Source organism: Suricata suricatta, chromosome 15, assembly GCF_006229205.1.
Source record: "Suricata suricatta isolate VVHF042 chromosome 15, meerkat_22Aug2017_6uvM2_HiC, whole genome shotgun sequence".
Classification (NCBI taxonomy): domain Eukaryota; kingdom Metazoa; phylum Chordata; class Mammalia; order Carnivora; family Herpestidae; genus Suricata; species Suricata suricatta.
The window spans coordinates 2,616,409-2,637,735 of record NC_043714.1 but is presented as its reverse complement, the minus strand read 5'-3'; the positions used below and the strand labels follow the sequence as shown (position 1 = coordinate 2,637,735).

Genomic DNA, 21,327 nt, shown 5'->3' with positions numbered 1-21,327 from the left:
TATTTATCATTAATCCATTTAATAATTACTAAGGACCTATTAACTGTCAATACTTGTAATTAGATTTAAGCATAAGGGTCTGTGTCAGAAATTGCTCATAACACATGAAACTCACAACATTCAGACATATTTTAAAACCTAGCACCCATAAAGTAAAGAATGTTCTAAAAGTGCTTTTCTAAGATATATTTCACTCAGTACATGAAAAGCCCACATCTCTTTTTATTCTAAATATAATTTATTGCTGCAAACACTCAAGTGTTTGTGAATTAATGAAAAAAATCTGTATATGGCTTACATATACAATAGGGTTACAAACAAATGAGCAATTCTGCTGAGTTGAGGGAGAATTCACTAACGAAGTGATATATGAATCAGTCATTAAGAAATTAATAGTATTTTTCCAAGTAGAAAAGAGAAAAGAAAACTAGAGGAAAAGGCACGCTCGGAGCAAAGCTGTGCAGATGTGAAGCTCTAGGTGCATTTGGGGGGTGGTGAGCGTCACTCTTGCCTGGCATGCAGGGCGGAAATGGCCGACTGCGAGGGGAAGAGAGAGAGGAGCCTGAAGAGTAGCGGGTGGGGTAGATTACAACGTGGAGAGTACGGAAAGGGTTTCTCTGAAGTCCACACTGAAGAACTGGAACCGTTTCTGCCAGGAGATGGATAGGTTTTAAAGGTTTTTAAACAGAGATATAAAGCGTTCAGGTTTGAGTGTTACACAATGCCCCTTATCCATCCTTTCTTAATAAAAGTTTTAAGCTACGAAGCAGCTTTTGTTAATGTCCAGACTCCCTCCTTCACTGATAGCTCAACCAGCCATTGTCAGTCTCCCTTTTATCTGACCCATCAGCAGCATTGGACCCGTGTATCAGTCAGACCTAGGGCCGACCCTTCATGGGAGTAGGAAGACAGTCTTGACCTTCTGATATTAATGTCTCTGCGTAACACCTTCTTCTTGAGAGCAGGAAGTGTCTGAGACTTACTTCTACCCCCCGCCAGAGGCCAAAGGTCATGTCACCCCTGGGATCATGTTGTATTTATGAGATACCATCCTACTACTCTGAAGCCAAAGACCCTTCCTTGCAGGCCGGATGAAGTGAGTGGCCGTGTTGGAGAAGGCTAGTCCACAGAGAACTTCAGGGGGCCTTCATCTACCACCCAGCATACAGCTGAGACCCTCAGTCATAGAGGTGCAAGAAACTGAATTTAGCTACAACCTGAGTAAGCTTGGAAGCAGGTTCTTCCCGGATGCGAGTGCATTCTGGCCGGCACCTTGATTCCACCCTGGAGAGTCCCAGCACAGAGAAACCAGCGGACCTGTGCTCCCGAGCCCTGGGCACTGTGAGATCCCGGTATTTTGTACTAAGCCACTAGACACTGCATAGCTGATCATTCCCGCTCTCTTTTGGAAGCATGCTGTTCATCTGACTATTGGAATACTCCCTTCTCTTGGTCTTCTTTTTCCTCACGGCTGACGTTAGATTCTTCTCTTAGCTTTAGCTCATCACTCCAATCTATACATTTTGGAAGGCGCTGAGCCACAGTTCCCAGAACTCCTGTTTTCTGTACAGTCACCCTGTCCAACCCGAGTGTCAAATATAATCCCGGTGTTGCCGATGCCTCCGGACAGAATCCTCCTGCCTCAGGCTCCCCCTGGGACTCTTTCGGGCAGTCCCCTTCACTTCCTCCAGGTCACTGCCAGGCGTGACCTTCTCAGGAGGCTTTCCCTGACCACCCCGTGTGGAACAGCACATCCCCCTCCCCCTCTCCCTCTGCTTGCTTGATCCCGGTACCTCCCAAGTGCCTTCCACCACGCTGTCTCCTTACGTGTTGACTTAATAAGAGATGTCCTCCCCCGCTGGAAGATGCGCTGCTCACGAACAGCCTTTGTTTTGTTCGCTGCCGTGTTCCCACGCCCACCCCAGCGGCGGGGACGCAGTGGCCCTCATGCACACCTGCTCGGGGCGTGCGGACGCGGATGGTAGTAATAGGGCGGTTTGCGCGGCCGAAGCAGCTCCGACGGGTGAGCCGGGGCTCCGACCTCCTCGTCTGCGCTGGAACGAGGGCGAGGGCCGACTGGACTGGAAACACTGTCTCGGGCTCTCTTCCGCTCACTCTCCCCTCTCACTAAGGAAGGCAGGAGGCCCTCCGCCTCCCCGCCGGCCTCCCCAGGAGGCTCTCCAGCCCCCACGTGGCCCCGAGGACGTCTAAACAGGTGCGTTAATGCTGCGGCGGAGGCCGCGTTTCTGCTTCTTGCAGCATCGTGCAGGGTCCTCCGCAGGGGCTGTTTTGCCGACAACTGAAGTCATTCTGAAGCAGTTATTTCCCCGCAGATGTGTGGTGTTTTAGGCTGTTCACCACATATCCCTTTCCGAAATGTATTGTGAGTCACCAAATGCTTTGTGTCCTTCCTTCTTGGTGAAAAACTTGTCCCCATTCAACAGACAGTTCAAATGAGTCCTCCCGAAAGATTCTCCCGGTTTCTTCCTCAGTGAGGCAGTCCTGACCATAACCTCACCTGGGCCCCCACCTGAGACAAAGGAGGAAGGTGAGACTCGGAGCACGGGGAAGCCGGGCTTTAATCAACGTGAAAGCAAGAGCGGGTGGTGGACAGGCACCCTAGCTGGACAGGACCGTTACAGCAGACAGGTGGTCGGCTTGCAAGTGCCCCCCAGGTTACGGCCTCACGCGATGTCCCTGCGCCCGAGGAAGGCGAGAAGCAATCAGTTTGGAACAAATGTACGTTCTCTGACGTGACCCAGAGACTTTCAGTCCCTCCTCCCTTCGTTCTCCGGCACAGGCTCATTGCAGAACCCGTGAGATAAGTCCAAGAAACAGAGATGGGAGAAAGAACCAGCAGTGAAGAGTCTCAGTGCTCAGGATTCCGTGGGGGGTGGGGGGACCACTGTTAACCTACTGTTAACTAGACGGCACCGCTGTGATTGGTATTTCTGAAAATAAATCATCTCCCGTCTGCCCCCACACCCTACAGCCTGTGAGTACTTCTCGTCACCACAGGGCCTCCTGGCTGGTTTGTGGGTCTGTTTAACACGGGCTCCCGGAGAACAGGAGCACTGTGTCCCTTGCAGCTGAGGGTTGCAAATATCAAGTCAAGGCTCTAGGAAGTTAATCACAATGTGGGTATGGAACTTAATGAGAGAGGTGGCAAGGAACAAAAATGAAAAGGAACCAGGAAAATGAGGGAGGAGAAAGACCAGCTGAAATTGGGTGAAGTTTATGGAGTAATCCTCACAAAATCGGTAGATCACAAAACAAAAAAAATTAAAATAACTCTAGAGTTTTTACCTTGGTAGAGTTGGTAAAGAAAGATATGTGAAATCGTGATAAAATAAATAAATAAAAATTGCCCAGGATGGCGGAATCTGTGGTCAAACAGATTCTTTTCTAATTAAATAATTCAAAGATAAAAATACGGTCCTATAGTAGAAGTATATGGACATTAATTATTGCATTTTACACTAGAAGATAATTAATGACTTTAAGATAGTACTAATTTTGATAGAATGTAAAATCCTCTTTTCCAAGCACTCCATATTTTGTTTGATATTTTTATTTTGTCTAAACAGGAACATTATAAAGAAAGCCAAAAATATTCTGATAGACTATGTGGAGTTTAACTAATGAGAAAAAATCAGACATGCATAAACAGACATGTGAAAAACTATAAAATAGTTCTTGTGTCCCAGTGATCATTGTAATATCTGCTACCTATTAATGGTAGCTGGGAACAAGTTTCTCTATTATTAAACATGCAAATAAGATATATCAATTCAAATAATGACAAGTGCCTACAAAAATGAATATAAACATAAAAGAGGACTACAGTTTTATTCCTGTAGGTGATACTTTAATTTGATTTAGCTATTTATTACCACATGATGAAATGCTATTTTAGGACTGTCAGCATTTTAATATAAAATCAGATTCAAATACTAACACATACAAGATAAAATAAAACCAGAGTTCATTCAGGAAGCCCTGAGGACAGAGCCTTGGTAAAGGGAGTGAACAACCATGAATAAGATTCAGTCACTTTTGATATTGCTTCTTATTGATTGGGTAGCACTTTGAAGAACGCAACGTTCCCCACGCCTCAGTGTGCAGCCAGACAGCCAAGCAAGCCTGCACCTCGCAGAAATGTTCATTTCCAGGTTGACTACTGGGCTGACATCAGGGAACCTGTGAAGCTGTTTCTCACTAGGATCACAGAAAACAACCAACTCAAGATCAGATCTGTGGCACCGTTTCTTTTTCTTTGATCTTTTTCTCATTGTAAAGAACAAGAGAGAACTAAAATTACTTTACAATCACTGTCAGCACATCATCACAGCTGGTTTCTTTTTTATAGTAACCATGGGCCATCCTGGTCTCCAAATGGAAGAGAAGCCTTCCATCTATGCTCTGACTCTCCATTCCTCCAGGAACCACAATCCATATGTTATTCAAAAATTCCCTCTTGGCTGGCTCAGTTTGGTAGCGCATGTGACTCTTGATCTCAGGGTCATGAGTTCAATCCTCATATTGGGTATGAAGCTGGCTTTTAAAAAATAAAATTAAAAAATATATACATATAAAAACAAAAACAGGGCCACCTGGGTAGCTCAGTTGGTTAAGTGTCAGACTCTTGGTTTCAACTAGGGTCATGATGTTGTGATCCATGGGTTCAAGCCCCATGTTAGACTCCTTACTGAGTATGGAGCCTATTTGGGATTTTCTCTCTCTCTCTCTCTCTCTCATTGCCCCTCCCCTGCTCTCTCCCTCACTCTCTCTCTAAATAAATAAAATTTAAAAATAAACAAAAACAAAACAAATATCCTGTTTCTTTAACTTTAATTTGAACCTTTCATTGCTTTTTTTCTCCTCAAGCACATACACATACCTCAGTGTCTCTCATTTTTTAAAAAATTTTTAAAAAAGATGCATTCCATCATCCATTCAATCCTCCTACCTACCACATTTTATCTCTCCTTCTCACCACAGTAAGGATATTGTTGTCTACATTTGCTGAGTATGTGTCCTCCAAGTGCCACCAAAACAGCTTTCCCACAAGTCATAAATAGCCTGTTTGCCAAATCCAGTGATCACATGCATGTTTGTCGCTTGTTTAATCTTTTTGTGACAGTTCACACCCAACCCATCCCTTCTGGGCTCAACACTGCCATTCTGTCTTTTTTATCCCCTCTGATATTCTAAGCTCTATTTGAAAGTTCCCCTCCCTTTGCCCTTTCCATAGATGTTGGTAATTTCCAGAATCCGTTCTCTCTTTTCTCTTATTAGGCATGCATATCTGATTAGCCTGGGAGATTTATTCATATCCAGTGGTTCAGGTATAACTTACATCATAAATCAGAACAACTCTACGTGTTCTCATCTATTCAAAGATATCTTCTCTGAAGGATACCCTGACATCAACCCACCATCAGCAAGGTTGAGTTTTATATGTTTTACAGAATCTACTACACTTTGGAAGAATATCTATTTCCTTTATATTGGCCTTAAGTAATTCTTCCTCAACAGTGTAGACTATCTAAGCACCACCTCCTCAAACATTATCTTCCTGTGCAGCCCAGTTTGGAATAGTTTTTCCTTTTCTCTGCTCATAATATCTTCCAATTTTTATTAAAACATTTTTAATGGGTTGAATTGTGTCCAAAAGATATGCTAAGTCCTAACCCCAGTATTTCAGAATGTGACCTTGTTTGGAGATAGGGTCATTGCAGACATCATTAGTTAAGATACAGTCATATTGGAGTAGAGAGCCCTTAATCCAACATGGCTGATATCCTTATAAACAAAGAGATACCCAGGGAGAACTCTATGTGTCAATAGAGGCAGAAACAGAAGTGGTGCAGTGTAAATACACATTTACAAAAACTTAAAAGAAGGAAGGAAGGAAGGAAGGAAGGAAGGAAGGAAGGAAGGAAGGAAAGAAAGAAAGAAAGAAAGAAAGAAAGAAAGAAAGAAAGAAAGAAAGAAAGAAAGAAAAGAAGAAGAAGAAGAAGAAGAAGAAGAAGAAGAAGAAGAAAGAAAGAAAGAAAGAAAGAAAGAAAGAAAGAAAGAAAGAAAGAAAGAAAGAAAAAGAAAGAAAGAAAGAAAGAAAGAAAGAAAGAAAGAAAGAAAGAAAGAAAGAAAGAAAGAAAGAAACTGGGAAGGAGCAAGGAAGAATTCCTCTCCAGAATCTCAAAAGAACCTTATCCCTGTTGACATCTTGATCTGGGACATTTAGCCTCCAGAATTATGTGAAGATAAATCTCTATTGTTTGAAGTAATCTGGTTTCTGATACTTGGAAACTAATATAGTTTTTGGCACTGGAAAGCATGGTGCTGATGTAAAAATTACCTAAAATCATTATTATTAAATGATGCATGATCTTTTCTCTTTGGCTACTAATACATTTTTCTCTTTTCTTTTGACATTCCGGAACCTACCATAAAACAGTCTAAACATAGATTTCTTTTTTATTTTTTTTCCTTAATATTTGTGATTTCTGAATCAGAAGATTTTTGTCTTTCTTCAATTCTTAAAAAACATGTCAAATAGTGTTTCTTTTATTCTCTCTATTCTGTCACTGAAACAACAAACAAAAACCTGTGTGGAAGCATCTCATTTTTGCTTCCATGACTCACAAACTCTCTCAACTTCAGTTTCCATTTTTCAGTTTTATATTGAGAATAATTTATTATACTTTATAAAGTATTAACCCCTCCTTTGTGATAATTTACTAACTATCTTCAAAGTTTTGACTCGGAACTTTATTTTTCCAGTCATTCACTTATTTCCTTTTCAAATTTGTGTAATTTTTGTTTAGTGTTATTTTCAAAAGTATAACAACTATTTATATATAATAGTTTATGTTTGTTCACTCATCATCTGAAATTCTTTTTAATTAAATTTAATTAATTAAATTTTTTAAATTTTTAATGCTTTTTATTTATTTTTGAGAGACAGAGAAAGTGCAAGCAGGGGAGGGTCTGAATGAGAGGGAGACACAGAATCTGAAGCAGGCTCCAGGCTCTGAGCTACCTGTCAGCACAGAGCCCAACGTGGGGCTCAAACCCACAAACTGTGAGTTCATGACCTGAGCCGAAGCTGGATTGATTAATTAAAATTTTAAATATGTCATGAGGCACTGAGGAGGCTCAGTTGGTTGAGTGTTGGACTTCAGCTCAGGTCACGATCTCATGGTTCACCAGTGCGAGCCCTGAATCAGGCTCTGTGCTGACAGCTCAGAGCCTGGAGCCTGCTTCAGATTCTGTGTCTCCCTCTCTCTCTGCCCCTTCCCTGCTCACAGTCAGTCTCTCAAAAATAAATAAACTTTTAAAAAATGTAAATTTTTAAATATCTTTTTCTCCTAGTTTTTTCAAAGTATAATTGACAAAAGTTATGTATATATTTAAAGTGTGTAACATAAAATGATTTTATACATGTATATTGTGAAATGATTACCATAATGTCGTTAATTAATATATCCATCATCTCATATATAATCTTTATATGCTATGAGAACACTTAAGACTTACTCTCTTGGCAAATTTCAGGAATGCAATACAGCATTAATAACTGTAGCCACCATGCTGAACCTTAGATCCCTAGAACTTTAATGTCATAACTCAAAGTCTGTACCTTCTGACCAACATCTCCCCATTCCCCCACCCCTGAATATACTGTCAAATAATCTTCGATAAAGGGACCAAGAATGCACAATGGGGAAAGAATAATCTCCTCCATAAACTGTGTTAGGAAAACTTCATATCAACATCCAAAAGAATCAAATTGGACCCTTCTCTTATACCACACAAAAAAAATTTAACTCAAACTGGACTAAAGATTTATATGAAAGACCTAAAGTGGAAACCTAGAAGAAAACAGGGAGAAACTTTTGGAGATTGGTCTTGGCAATAATTTTTTGCAGGTGACACCAGAAGCACAAACAACAAAAGAGAAAAACAAAAACAAGAAAAGAAAACACCAAGTGGGACCATCCCAAAATTCTGCACAACAAAAGAAACCTCCACTAAATTAAAAAGTAACCTGTGGAATTGGAGAAAATATTTACAAGCGGATATGAGATAAGGGATTAATATTCAAAATATGTAAGGGACTCACACAACTCTGTAGCAAAAAAAGCAAACACAAAACAAAAAAGAAACTAAAAAAATTTGAAAAATTAGTGAAACACCTGAATAGACACTTTTTTCTAAAGAAGACGTACAAATGGCCAAGATGTATATGAAAAGTTGCTCAAATCACTAATTATTCCAATCACCAGGGAAGTAACAAAGGAAAACCACAATGACAGTATCACTGCACACCTGTTAGGGTGCCCAAGATAAAAAAAACAAAAAACAAAAAACAATCAAGAGATGGCAGCTGCTGTTGAGTGTGGGAAGAAGAGGGAGCACAAACCAGTATGGAAGTTCCTCAAAAAAGTAAAACGATGACCTTCCAGAAATCTCACTTTTGGTTATATAGACCAAGGAAATGAAGTCAGGGCCTCACCGATATTTCTGCATGCTTGTGTTCACTGCAGAATTATTCACAGCAGCCAATATATGGAAATAACCTAACTGTCTGTTGCTCCATGAATGGATAAAGAAAATGTGGTATAAACACACAATAAAACATTAGTGACTGAGAAAAAGGAAGGAAATTCTGCCACGTGTGAGAACTTTGATAACCTTGGAGGGTATTATGCTAAGTGAAATAAGTCAGAAAGTCAAAGACAAGAGTGCCTCATCTTTTTTATATGTGTAATCAAAAAAAGTCAAACACACAGAAGCAGAGAGTAGAATGGTAGTTGCCAGGGGCTGAGCAGTGAAATTCTTGACATTCAGCATTGCTATAGCCTGTCCTTTCTTCTGATCTTTAATAACAGAAATTTGTTTTCTGCTGCACATTATAGTTGTTGATTATGTGAAAATGTGACATAATCCTTGGTGTTCTTCATCTTGAGAAACTTTACATGTGCATCGTGGAGGTTTCGCCGTAACAAAATCAGGAGAACCATCAAGTCTGAAACCTCTCCCCACCTGGGAGAGCATATATTTACACCCAAGGCCCTGTGGCGGCAAGTCTCTGGGTAAAAGCACTCCTAATGATATCTGGTGCCCCACTGAGAACCCAGGCCAAGACAGTCAGAGACTTGTGTTTTAATTTGTGCAGACAGACTGATACTTTTCCTGGACCACATTTCTGGATTTTTGAGAGTCTTGGATTTAAACTGAAGTTACAGTTCAAATTTACTTAGGGCTTTGCCAGCTATGGACTGAACTATGTCCACCGTAAATTCATATGATGCAGCCCTGACCCCCAGGAAGATGGTATTTGTAGATGAGGACTTTGGGGGGTAATTAGGTTTAGATGGGGTCGTGAAGGTGAGCCCCTTGTCACGCGATGAGTGCTCCTACGTGGTGACGGGGTAGCACAGAGCCTGCTCCTTCTCTCTGGGAATCCACAAAGAAGAAGCCATGGTAGGTGGCGGACAGGGGTGGCGCCTGGGCGGCTCAGTCAGTGAGTTGAGTGTCTGATGTAGGCTCGGGTCATGATCTCACTGCTCATGAGGTGGAGCCCTGTGTCAGGCTTTGTGCTGATAGTCTGGAGCCCAGAGCCTACTTTGGATTCTGTGTCTCTCCCTCTCTCTCTGCCCCTCCCCCATTTGTGCTCTGTCTTTCTCAGTCTATCAGAAATAAACGTTAATTTTTTTTTTTAAGATAGAGGCTCTCTAGAAGCCAAGAGAAAAGCCCAGAATGAAACTTACTCTTCCAGCCCCTTTATCTTGGACCATGGACTTCCCAACCTCCAGAACAGTGGAAAATAAACTACTATTTAAGCCACACAGTCTATAGTATTTTGCGTAGCAGCCTGAGCGGATTAGTTAACTTGCCTTCTGTCTTTTACTTGGACAGTAAAATCCAAGCTTTCTTCTGTTACAAACCTAGGAAACAAGAGCTCCCTTAACTATTCTTTGACTTTCAGCATGATGCTCAGTGCTCTGTGATCAGCCATCCTATAGGTTAAATTAATCATATAAAATGTAAGCAATAGCGGGGTAAGAGGTTTAACTTAGTCTATTCATGCCTGTGTCCCTCCTATTCGGCACAGTGCACGGCACATAGCAAGCACCCAATGAGCGCTTGGTTGCAGGAATAAATAACGTTAGCACTATACATTAAGTTACACGCAATTTCAGGGGATAAAGTTGTCTGTTCAAGTGTTCATGAAATGATATTTTGATGTAATATTGGTCACATCAGTTCTGGATCACGTTGGATTTCTTATTAATTTCTTTATTTTTCTGACTGACTATGCTTCTTGAGGAATGCACAGTCACAAGTCACTGAACTGGGACAAATGCAGCATGTATTTTGCGGCTCATTAACATACGATGCTACAGAGTTACACTGTGTGCTCTGGGGGCCTGGGCGGTGCAGTCGGGGAAGGGTCTGACTTCAGCTCAGGTCATGAACTCATTCTTCACGAGCTCAAGCCCCACATGGGGCTCTGTCCTGACAGCTCAGAGCCTGGAGCCTGCTTCAGGTTCTGTGTCTCCCTCTCTCTCTGACCCTCCCCCACTCATACTTGTCTCTCTCTCTCTCAAAAATAAACGTTAAATTTTTTTAAAATTGTGAGTTCTTTAAAGAATGGGATGAACATATAGATAGACTCTTTTACAGTTCTTGTAATTGTAATTAGAACTAACATTTCTTGAGCACTGGCTAGGAGCTGAGTATTGTAGTAAGAACTTGAGCACATTATTATCTCATTTACTCTTCAACACTCCAGAAGGCAAGTTCAATTATTTTCTCCACTTTATAGAAGAAGAAACAAAAAATGTAATTTGTCCAACATAATACCACTCTAGGCAATATACATTTCATTTATTTAAGTGGACATTTATTTGTGCAGGCATTTTGGAAAGAATGTAGGCACTTACTATTATTGCTTTTAGGACTTGTGAATTTTCAAATCTTTGCTACAGGCATAAATGCATCTTCGAAAGTGCTTTTAATGATATAAAGCAATTTCCCTTTTAAATTTCTGTAAGTTCTTCCTATAGGCTCGTATCTAAAGACAGGTCTTGTTATGAGTGATGCACTGAAGCACATAACGTCTTCCTTGCTGTGTCATTCCTTGCTCTTATTCTTAAGCATTGTTTTCTCAACTTTGTGCCTGCTGTATGCTTCTGCCTTTAGTCTCCTTCACTGTCAATAATGGAGAGAGATAAAACTAACACATCGACATTGATGCTGTGATGGGCAAAGAGTATCTCTGTGTAAATCCTTTCCCCACCTCAATATATGAGTTGTTTTTGTGAGTTGTGATTCCTCATTAGAGGGTAATTAGAGTTCCACATTAGAAACGTAATATGCAGTGCTATCCAGTTTAAGTGATTTAAAATGTGATCCCTCGCATTTGTTTGCAGTAAAAGACATTTCTTCAGGCTCTCTCACCAATCGAATGAACAGTTTAGCATGATAATGATGCACATAAATTTCCAAGCCACCCACTGAATACAGAAGTGATCTTGGAAGCCGTGTTTAGATGCCCTGGTGTGTGGCCACACGGAGGTAGGCACAGTCAGATCATCACAATTGGACTTATAAAACAGACTTGAAGACGATCCAATAAAAATAAGTGCAGATAACATTCTCTTTACTGAAGAGAATAGGTCTGAATGGTATACTTTTGGTCAGAGAGTTCATAGGTTTAGATAACACTAGGAATATAAAGATATTAGGTTTGCGCATTTTGGTATGAAGTGTTATTAAAAACTAATCAAGACAGCATTAAAAGTGATAGAAAGCGCACTTTATACCTTGAATTCAATCCGGTCAAACTTGCGTCTGGAGCAGGAGGCTTGTCTGCCAGGTCCCAGGGGCGGGTCAGCTGTAAGAGGATTCAGACCTGGAAAAGCCTCCTAGACTTCTGTCCATGACCCTCCACCCCCTTGTCTGGAAGCCAGAAGAGTCTTTCTGATGAAAAGACCTGCAGTGACCACCTGCTGTGATGAGGCCTTGCCTGTCATTCAAGACAATTAATTTATTTTTAGAATTATTAAGTAAGCCTGTGAGTTAGCTATGACTTCATGTTCCCTCTGCTGGTATAGCAATGCATTTTCATGCAATACTGGTGCCACCTTATTACTATTAAAAGTAAGAATAAACTGTTTCCCAAAGTGACTCTCTCCTACAAACCTCACCATCTAAAGAGGGGACGCCGGCCACGGTCTCCATGTCTGTGTCCAAGAAGCTCTGTTGTACCATCTCTCAGGAACTACCTTCATTGTTTTTTCCCCAAGAATCTATCACCTACTGAAACATACCGTACATGAGATTTCTCTACTCTCACCATGCCATTGTCCTTATTTACCAGATGACTTACCGATCCATATCTCTAGCTCTGACCACACAGATCCTAGGCCCCTTTAACTTCTCTGACACAGTAGTAATTGCAAAAGCCTTCTACCTGGGGACCGTACATTCCTGAGGACAGTGCTTGCACTCATCACTTTGCAGACAGGCCTCTTCTGGTCCTCAGGACTCAGAGACCTTCTTTGAATCTCACTTGCCTTTCTGCCTAACCTGGATACTATTTTAAACTGTTTCAAATGTTCTTCATTGATGATGTGGTTCTATACTCTCCTCCACAATACTGTCCTGATATGTAACCACCGACACTGGGGTCCGTGTGATCCAAGGGATCGGCTCTTTCACTTCTCTCCCGTCGACTAAATATCCATCTTTTCCTGTTCTGTCAACACTGAATGTTTGGAAAGGATACACTCATTGAATCTATTTAGGTATTCACTGTTAACTTATTTTAATTAAATTTATGTGCATTCTAAGAAACAATTCTGAAAAAGAGAACTCATTTTCATTCCATTCAAATCTATTTCCTTTCCTGTATCTGCTGTTACTGTGAGGCCCTCACAAACCATATGGTGTGTTAGAGCCCATCTCAACTGGCCATTCTCAGTCCAAAGACCGTCATCTGATTGTCTCAAAAGTTTGGTCACAGATCGCTTTCAGAAGTGAAAAATCACTGTTTTGTTCCTGAGTCTTGTAGGTAAATGACCTCCCTGAACATCCGTGTCCTGGGTTAGTGCCCTGTCACTGACGCTTCCTCAGCATGTGGCCAGTTTCCCTGAGGTCTCGAGACCTAAGAGGGCTGCTTCAGCACCAGCCATCAGAACTTCATACAACACAGTTCAAAGGCGGGCAGCAAAGTGTTATAAGGCAGCCACAGACAGTTTTCCTCCCAATACTCTGTTCTTTAACACATTTTGTTGGCCAGAACTCAGTCACATGTCCTTCTCCAGCTCAATCACTACCATAGGGAATTCTGCACTTCTGGTTTGGAAAGACCATTTTGTACTGCCTACACTAGGCTCACTGACACATGAACAAAATAGGATTCCTGTTAGTAGAGAAGAATGCATTTGAATCAGAATGCAGGCTAATTTGGGGGTAGCCAATTAAAAAGTATCTGTTCAAGTGTGACTTTAAGAGATAAATTCCATACCCTCCAAACCTGACACAGTAAAAACCGGCTTAGTTAAACTAACAGTCTTTGAATATTATCACAATGATAATGATTCTCATCTAAAATTATCTTCCATTCCTATCTTACACCTCTAATATGCTCAAGATGAACATTAAAAACAGAGAAAATATTCCATGTACCTCCATGCTCAGTATTTTTGCATCTGCGCCTGGCTATTCTCCAATATTTTTAAACATTTCTTAATGAATATCTAAGGGTTATAGCTGCTCATCATTGAGCCATGAACGTTTACCATAAATCCAGAATAACAAATATTTATTAACACTTATTACTAGGTTTAAAGACTGTTGCTAGGTATATTTACCTGAATGTGCTCCTAAAATATTGGCACTGAAAGTATAATCTGTGGTCTTCCATTTATATATAACTCATCTGTGATGAGAAGTCACACAATTTGGCCAACTTTACTAGCTAGTATATGAAGGGTATAGATTTAAAACCAAACTCTAGAGCCATGTTTTCAAGTGTCATTGATATGATAGCTTATGGATTTCACTCTCACAACTATGGATTTCATAATATTAGCCCCATTGCACAGATTAGGAAGTGCTGATTCAGAGATAGCAGTCTGACCAGTAGCACAGCTACTGATATGCAGAGCTGAGACTCAACTTAGGTATGTCTGACATGAAAGTCGATGCCTTTAATTCATCATGCAAGGGGCAGCTAGAATGTTACTCTTTCTATGGAACATTCCTTAATTTCCCCAAGGTTAACATGCCTTTTACCCTCCCCGGACTCCCAAGCATAGCGCTCCATACCAAAGCACTTAGCACACCATGAGATGGGCGTTTAGCAAGCAGTATGAGGGTCACTTAGCAGCCATACACTGCACTTGGCACGCTTTATGGCTGACGCTCAGCACACCATACAATGGACACTGAACACAGTGTAAATAGGCACATAGCAGCACACAATACAACTGGTACCTTGCATGCTGGATGATAGGCACAGCGTCACATCCATGGGCACCTAGCACACTGTACAAGGGCTGCCTGAGATGGCATATAATGGGCATTGTGTATGTCACACAGTGGGCTCTCAGCGTATGTCACCAGAGGCACCTAACAGGTCCGATGGCGGCCACTGAGGAGACGGTGCATTATAGATGGCGCCCTTCTATTTGACCAAACATGAGCCCCCCCGGAACGTTTACATGATATCTTTATACCCACAGCACTTTACACAGTAATTAGCTCATAGAATGAATTAATTGGTGGAGTTCTTAGTACAATAGCTGTTTGAGTAAATAAAAAATCCTTTATGCTTATGTGCCTTTCACAGAAAAAATACATTTCCTAGTACTGTGTGTTGATATGTGCTAGGTACCAGTTAAAGACATTTGAGTAATTACGATGTGACACACTTTAATAAAGAAAGAAAAAACAATGTCCACTTAAGGAAACAAGTATAAAGGATAATAATACTGGACCAAATTAATCTTTCTTTCAGTTTGGTTAATCCATTTTTTATAATGATGATGAAGCCATTTTGAGACTGTTTAGAGAAGGGAGAAACAAGAGATGATAACACATATATTTAGAATTTCACATGTAATTGCTTCCATCGGGGCTTACGTTCTGAGTCAGGATTTAATTTCACAGTTAGAGGAAGCTGATGACTGAGTTCCTGACATTAAGAGCACATATGCTCCCTCACTACTCCGCCTCCCATTCAAGAAGCCGTCTGTATTTACTTCTTATCCATAGCATCTCTTTTAAGAACTTCAAGCCAAAACCAAAATATGGCTGTTCAGAAGAAGCAGCCGGGCTCTTGCACACTGACAGCGACAGTCTAGCAATTTCAGGTAGGGCGATCTGAGTGGGCATGTAATTACTTTACGGTATCACTTATGAGATGCTCTACTGTGAAAATAAATTAACCTACGTGCAGTGCAAGCAACTCCATATCAGCCCATGGAATTTGTAATCCAGTTACAAGTCCTTTGACAAGGCAAATACTTGGAAAATTCTAGGGAGTCTTTAAGAATAAATCGCATTCTCATACTTTCTTCAGCCTAACACTCCAATTTTAGCTATAAGCTTCAAAATTGCAGGGCCAATTTCTTTAGGAATTTGGCAACAATTTTCTCCATCGCTGCCTAGCTCAAATGGAAAAAAGGGAAGCCCCTTGGAAGTCATTTGGCATGTAAGTAGGATAATTTTCTGCCTTATTTACTCATATTTTGAAGCTATATCAATAATTTATAAGTAGATGATTAAAAATAAAGCTTCAATTTGTTCCATTCATGTTTTAAGGACCATATTGCTTTTCATCATCTTCTATTTCAATGTCAGTTTTACTAATATGTAGTTTTAATTTTTAAAATGATTTTTATGTTTTAGGAGCAACAGACAAGTATGATTTTGCACAGTCTATATGAAAAATCTGAATAATTAGTTGCCATGCCCACCCTTGGAAGAAATGCTATTGACATGCTAAAAATGTACCAGGTCTGTTATTACAAAGTGCACAGACTCGTGACCCCCCTTGGGGCGGTTTCTCCTGAGACCTCTCTCTTGGGCTTCTAGAAGGCCATCTTCTCCCTATGTCCTCGCATGATCTTCTCTGGACATCTGGCCCTAACCCCTCTTTTTTATAAGGATATTAGCCATTGGATGAGGGCCTGACCTGATGGCCTTATTATAATTTACTTACCTCTTAAAGAATCCTGCTCCAATAAAATCACATTCTGAGCTCCTCAGGATTAGAACTTCAACATAGGAATTTGGGGGGATGCAATTCAGCACAAATTTGAAAGGCACTTTTCTTATGCTAAGAAAAAGAGACTACAACTCCTGAAAAATCATATGTATTCACACTCTCTTGTGTTGAGAATATAATCACTTTTGGCAATGGCTTAATCCAAGCTCTGCTACTTCCTACCCATGTGACCTTGGAAAGACCATTTAAGAAAACGAATACGTGGTGACCTTTGAGCATTTTGAACTCTGTACTTGTGGGTTACTTAGCTCTTTTACGTGTAGGACTCCTTCAGAGTTAATACCCTCTAACAACCCATATCCCAAATGCCCCAATTAAAAGTGCTTGGGGGAAGGGGGACGGGAAGTGTTATCAACCATAGTTTCCCTTCCCAGAATATTCTGAGTCTTTATGCCTGGAAAGGGGCTTAGCCATGACACACACCCCTCTTTTCTGGACACGGCCCTCACTTCTGTGCCCTCGTTGCTATTTCTACAAGTGGGCCAGTGAAGACAGTCAGTGAAGGTTAGGAAGAATTGTTGCCATTGTCACCAACACTGCCATGGTGCTCACTATCCTGACTATTGATATTAATCTTTAGGTATTTGGTATTGAAAGTGTCTCTTTCATTGCTTTCCGTGATGCTCCTATTTCCCAGGAAGAGAACAAAACAAGTGCTTTTGGACACATCTGAAAGGTAAATTTTATTTTGAATGTTTTTAGGAGGAAATTATGTGAATTAATGAATAGGAATTTCTTAGCAATCTGACACTTCATCATTTATAAGGTATGTGAGAATAGCCTGCACTTTCCCTTTCTTACGTAAAGATATTGTTAAACACCTGGTCTTTTTATGTTTTCTTGGCAGGAGCAAATAAACCTGAAAAGAGGTTTGGACCAAGTATAACTGTATCATATTCTTACTATTGTAAAATTGGTTCATCTATTTGTTATTAGGAATTCCTGTAAGATTTACTCAGCATCCTAGTCTGTCAGAAATGCTGAAACCAGCGAGCACATTCGTTTTCTTAAATTAACTGTCTGACAGTTAAACACGTATGTTTTGTCCTTGAACACAGCTCTGCGCAGGAGCCCAGAGCAGCACGGCCGTTGCCATTGGCTGGCGGCATTTTCTGTGTAAACCTCTGTGATGCCTGGATACCAGCTGGCAAGCTCGTTCTAGAAGAGTTTCATGCCTTTTAGGCCCCAGGGATCTAATTTTCACCTTCGACCTTTATGACCCTATTTTACCACTTCTTCCCACGTAGTTCTACAATATCTAGCAGAATGCCGGAAGTCAGGAGCCCCTGGAATCCGCGCAGTATTTGTTATTTAGCACATAATAGGCTCTCAATAAATATGTGTTAAATAAACGTACTGCCAGTCCCAATTTGGAAGCTAAGAGATTAGATTCTCTTCTCTGTTCTCTTTCTGTGGGAGCTCATGTAATTCGATTTCCTCTAAGAAGGGTTACTGATAATTCATTTTGTCAGAGATATCTCTGGAATTTCTTCTCTTTACTACTCCTGTTCCCTCTTACCTGATCAACAGCACTTCCACATGTATCTTCTTCTCCCCATTTCCATGATCTGCTCTGGCCCAGGCCACTGACTCTCAACCCGAAGACACGAACAATTTCCTCCCTGATCCCCACCCTTTATTATGTCTCTGCATTATAGGCAGGATGGTCTTTGTAAAATATAAATCTAGGGGCACCTGGGCGGCTCAGTTGGTTAAGCCTCCGACTCTTGATCTTGGCTCAGGTCATGATCTCATGGTTTGAGAGTTCGAGCCCCATATCGGGCTCTGCACTGATGGCACAGAGCCTGCCTGGGATTTTGTTTCTCGCTCTCTCTTCCGGTCCCCTGCTTATGTTCTCTCTCATTCTGTCTCAGAGACTCTTTTTCTCAAAATAAATAAATAAATTTAAAAATACATAAAATATAAATCGAAGAATCATTCCCCTATTCAAAGACTTCAGGTTCTACTAATGACCTGGAGGAATAAGGCCCTCAGATCCACTTCATGTGCAGGGCTGGGCTGCTTCTCTCCATGCCCTTCCTGTGACCTGGCTTTGTGACCTACTTTAGTTCTGGAAAGCCCCGTCACTCCCTTTTCTCTCCCCAGGCACAGGAACACACTGGACCTCCGGTCTAGGATAAGCCAGGAAATATTTATCATCTTGCCCTTTGCTTTGCAAATTGAAGAGAAATCAAAGGGAGGTGGGGTGCCCATTACCAAGGATGTGTACGTGTCTCAAAGTTTTAAAATAATTATGCGAAGAAAGCATAAAGAGTGTGAGAAGCATGGAGACACTGCTTGCAAGGTGTGTGTGTGTGTGTGTACGTGCGCGCGCGCGCACAGAGGACACACAGGGCCCTGAGCGGAGGAAAGGAGCAGGAGGCGGTGGGCTCAGTGCTGAGGCGAGGTGAGAGGGCCCCCGCGCACGGGCCAGCCTCTGAACAGCTCTGCTCAGGTTAGCCCCTCCCCGGCTCGTGCCACCAAAGGGTGAGACCATCACTGTCAGCATTCCCGTCCAGGACCGGAAACTCGTATTTAAATTTAAGACAGATTAAGATTCTTGTCTTATTCCAGTCCTCCCCCAACCCCTGCTGCTCATTTAGTTTTAAGCTCAAGCTGTATTATTTTCATGATTTAAAATTCAAACTTTTAGTACAGTCACAATACTCCGGAACTCCTAGAAAAAATCTACATCTGTGTTGCTGGTTTCCCAAAATCTAATTATTCTAAAATATTTTGCATAATAAAGCTAAAGTAAGTTTAATCATTATTTATAGGACCAAATCATGCTATTTCACACACCTATCTGACAGCTTCCGTTATCCTGGAAAGCACATACACGTTATTTCTGGCAGTTTCTTTTAAAATGATTTTTCTTTTTGCATATAAGATCTTGTATATGCTTATAAATAGACCTGCTTAATTTCCCTAGAATGCTCTTGGTCTCTGTGGTTTACATTTGATCCAGTTAAGGTGTTTTATGGTATTTAAAGATACGGATAGGCTCAGAGATTGTAACTTGCCTACATTCCCCTAATAATAAATTACATAATTAAGACAAAGCCCTAAACTAGTCAGGCATCCAGTGCACTATATTCTGCCTCTATTTGAAGATGCCATTCCTATATTCACGACCACTTATGTATAAAAATTAATGGTCTCAAGAGGCTACTTTTTGTGCGCAAGTGTGTATTTATTGGCAATAAAAACAGAAGACATTCTAATATCCTTGAGTAGAAATAAGCATAATATGTAACAACCACTTTTCAATGTCTGGTTCAGTTTGCTGTCTTCATTGAAGTATGCACAAAAAGAAAATGACACTATGGGAAAAAAAAGAATGTTTTCTTTTTTGTTTTGTTTTGCAAAGAAACACTTTGCAAGAGTTTCTAATAGGTCAAATCCTCCCACTGTATATTTGTGAAAACATCTAGCAAGCTGCTACAGAAATATGAACAGTTGTCTTATGTAACTGGATTTGTTCCACTAACACACTATATACCACTTCTTTACCAGTTTAGTACGGGTTAGAACTTAGTACTTAACTCTTGACTACATGAATGAGGCACAAAAATTAAACAGAATCTAAACGTTAGGATGTGATTAATAGAAACAGTGGATCCAGAAGAAGAAAACTCAGCACAGTATTAATAGGGGTAGTTGTGGTGGTGGAGACAGTAGTAGGAAAATGGTAGCAGCTCTTCCTTGAGTGTTTACTGACGCTCAGGCATTATTCAGAGCCCTTAGATTCATATTTCCCCTAGAATAACTCTATAAGGCAGGTACCGTGGCTATTACCTTTTGACAGGAAATAAACCCAAGACACTAATATGCTGACAACATGGTCAAGGCTCTACCTGTGGGAAAAAAACCTGGAAAGCTACCCTTTTAACCCAGGCAGTCTGCCTCCAGAGTCCCTGCTTTAGCCACCATGTCTCTCAATGTATGATACTGAATTATCAGGCACAAGACATGTGAGTGATAAGCAATAATGAAGGAAGAATGAGGATTATTTTTCTAATTGTGGAAATTCGGAGTCAGATTCCCGGAAGTACATAACACGTCTTACCTGGGCATTGTACTTTCCTGGGACAGCAAGCATGTTTTGAAGATGAATGAACTTGGAGCTCATATTATAAAGGATTGATATTTCTCGAACAACTACATATTCTGCCTCACACATTTACCGAATATGAGTATAGACCAGCTTACTTAACATCTCCATGTCTTAATTTCTCATCTGAGAAGTGGCTATTAACTGGATTTACAGTGTAAACTTAGTACAGACTGATAAGGGCTTAGATGATATAAGGATAATAGGAGGGCTTAAATAAAAATGACGTCTAGACAGCCTCAGGCCAGCTATTATTTCTTTACATAGTATCTCATTTATTTATATCAACATTTCTTAGATGAGTGAACCAGTGTGAAAAGATATCACAAAGTAACTTGAATCACGCAAGTAGTGATTATTTGGACCAGGAATTGAATGACTGTTCCTTTAACTCTTAAATCCCACGCTCTTGCCTCGGCACCTTTTATTATTTTCTTGGAGGCTAGGTCATTTTCAGGGTCTGATCTGTTCAGACCCATCTTCACACCACTTACCTGTGAGGAATAAGTTTAGGAAATCCCTGAACCTGCACCAATGGGCTAACAAGTCATAGGATGCTCACACCCAAGCTTGGGTAAACAAGACTAGGCCCCCAGGATAGAGTAGGGAGGCAAAGACCTTCAAAATGGGGGTGGGCAATGGCCCCAATGCAAAGGTATATGAGGCAGGCAAGATTAGGCATTCAGGGTGAAAAGGCCCCCTAATTTACTGTATCAGAAAGCTGCTTTCACAGGAAGGGAGGCTCAAATTAGGTAAACAGGTAAATAGGGCTATAGACCTTTGTAGGTGAAGCTGCCCAGAGTGGAGCTTATTAGCAAAAGAAAGGTTCCTTGTTAACCCTGAGCTTATATGATTTATCTGTTTTTTCCCCTAAGCTAGCTAAGATAAACAGACATGGTGTCTC

The 21,327-nt window shown here is 40.9% G+C and overlaps 1 protein-coding gene across 1 annotated transcript in view; it reads right to left on the bottom strand.

Annotated features, from left to right (window-relative positions):
* The window catches only part of SNTG1 (syntrophin gamma 1), a 602,694-nt gene extending 590,670 nt beyond the window's left edge, over positions 1-12,024 (bottom strand). The window contains exon 1 of the mRNA XM_029924001.1: positions 11,838-12,024. The gene's annotated coding sequence lies outside the window, so the exon portion shown is untranslated. The remainder of the gene's footprint in view (positions 1-11,837) is intronic.
* Positions 12,025-21,327: the final 9,303 nt, after the last annotated feature.